At 42.3% G+C, this 2,500-nt stretch overlaps 1 protein-coding gene across 2 annotated transcripts in view; it reads left to right on the plus strand.

Annotated features, from left to right (window-relative positions):
• Window positions 1–2,500, plus strand: part of pggt1b (protein geranylgeranyltransferase type I, beta subunit) — a 13,467-nt gene that overhangs the window by 818 nt on the left and 10,149 nt on the right. The window lies entirely within an intron of this gene.

Consider the following 2,500-nt stretch of genomic DNA (forward strand, 5'->3'; position numbering starts at 1 on the left):
GATGCTAAATCGACGCTGCACCGTATATTTTTCCTCCTAATATTATTCATTAATGAGCACTGAGGGCCCGATCATACAGCCGGCGCAAGAAGGTGCGAGACGTGTTTAGCGCGATGTGTTGCTGTTTTCAGAGCAGCGCAGCAGTAATTTTCCTGTTTTCCTCACGTTGTTTAAATAGTAAATCTGTCTGCGACGCTCTGTGGACTTTTAAACAATTAAAGGATTAAAATGATCCAGAAATGATGATGTTCTCCATCAATATAAACACCACTGCCTCCAGGCCTTCTTCACCTCGGGGGGCTTTTACAGTTTATTCATGACCATCTGCATCTGTATAATGTGATTATTATCAGCAGGATTATTGATTATCTGCAGATTTATATCTGTTTTAATAAACACACGTGTAGATTTGTCCAGCTGTGGGGTTTTGGAGACGTCTGCATCACCATATGGGTCATCAGAACAGGACGTGTGTGTGGATATAACTCAGTGTTTTGATCACACTTCATTATTATTGATCATTTATACCTTTGCTGGAGATTAGAACTGAATTTAGGAATAGTTTAGACACAAATCTCCATTCAAATCTGAATGGAGGAGGCTGGTTCTTTATCCTCGTGCTGCAGATGCGCTGTTGAACTGTGTTCTCGCTACTCAAGCGTTCAGTTCTTCCGCATACAGGGTCCGCCATGTCAATGCATGGTTTCCACTATATTCATTCTTCCATGGTGAGGCGCCACGCCAGAATTGATCCCGCATGGCTACATTACAGCTTTTCGTTCAAAACATTGAGTTGCGTTTTTTTAATAGCGGGTGATAATCGCACTAAAACGTATTAAAAGGTAAGTGAATTATAACAGCGTGAACTTTTCTGTAACCGTAGTAGTGCTAGGGCTGGGTATCGAGTTCCATACTTTTTAAGCACCGCCCGAATCGTCTCGATACTACAGAGTATTGAAAAAATCATTTTCGTTCGGTACCAAATTTCGATACCCAAGGGTATAATCTTGTCAACGTCAGTGAGCACCACTTGGAGAAAACCTGCATCCTTAACGGGCCCTGATCAAATGCTGCTGATTGGCTGCGCTGCGGCGAGGCGGTCTTGAAAATCAGCAGTTTACAGCGGTTACGCCCACTCGCGCAGAGCTTGTCAAATTGTCAAACAGACATACAAAATCAGGTAACTTTAGCACTTCCTGCTTGTGTACTGTTAAAGTTTAAGGCCCCGTTTACACTGCAGATAAATGTGACCCAATTCCGATTTTTTTGTTCATATGTGACACAGATCGGATCTGTTCTATGACCGTGTAAACAGAAAAAAAACGCATGCATTCAGATATTCAGCGATCGGTTTCAGGTCTCCTTCATATGTGGAAATAAATCAGATATAAATCAGATATGTGACAATGCGTGTAAACAGGCAGATCGGATTTATTGAGGCATTCTGTTCTCATCATTAACTTGTGACAATGTGGTGCTTCTCCGCGGTTTAATGATGTAGAAGGAAGAGCGTGTGGGGAGATTCCGACGCGGTAAACAACAACAACAGAGGAAACATGGAGGAAAGTGGTCAGTCGCCACAATGTGCTCCCACCAGACCTGAGATCTCTCTCACACATTCCTCTGAATGATGGAGGATATCATACAGCATATAAACCATAAGGGCAAGCTGTGATGACAGCCCTTTCCCACCTCCTCCGCCTCAAAATCATTTTAAAGTTGGGCGAACTTCGTGTTGTAACTTTTGCTTTTTGTCGCTATTAATACACTCACTGCGGGCTACGAGTGTATAAAGTCACTCACTTTATTCTCTCCAACAACACCAGTGCGCACACAGGCAAAGGCTACATCAACTACACACACACACACACACACACACACACATCAGGGCCATACCATTATGACTGATTGCTAAACCTCTCACTCCTCCTGTCTCTGAGTCTGCCTGTCTGACTGTTGCAAACGCAGAGCGGGTGAGCTCATGGCCCCGCCCCCTTGTTACGTTGGGCGGGAAGCTGAAACTAATCTACATGTGAAGCAACACACCCCTAAATCAGTGAGCTGTGGACACGCCCCCAACATGACACTTCATAACACATTATAATAAAACAATCTGAATTGTGTGTTAAACTGAAGCTAAACTGGCACACTCAGAAGAGCCATAATATTAATATTAAATCATAAAAAAGAGGTAACTATAGGCCCTTTCAAGGTTAACAGTAAATGATGAAGTTTACCTCACATTAAACTCATCTTATATAAATGTCCTTATCCTTTGGCTGCATTAACAGTTTAGCTTTCATGTTTTCTTCACATTAATGTTATAGTCTCTGCTCCTGCTGACCCTGGAATTAGGAGACCATCAAGTGATAATCCATTTACACTGGCAGAAACAGTACAAATGAACAAAGAAAGGAAAGATGAATGCCACAGGGCCGTTACACATTTTATTGTTAAAGGTTTGCTGCCTTTTTCTACTGTGGAGAAAGATTAGATTTAT

The sequence above is a fragment of the Danio aesculapii genome, chromosome 8 (genome assembly GCF_903798145.1).
Source record: "Danio aesculapii chromosome 8, fDanAes4.1, whole genome shotgun sequence".
NCBI classification, from domain to species: Eukaryota; Metazoa; Chordata; class Actinopteri; order Cypriniformes; family Danionidae; genus Danio; species Danio aesculapii.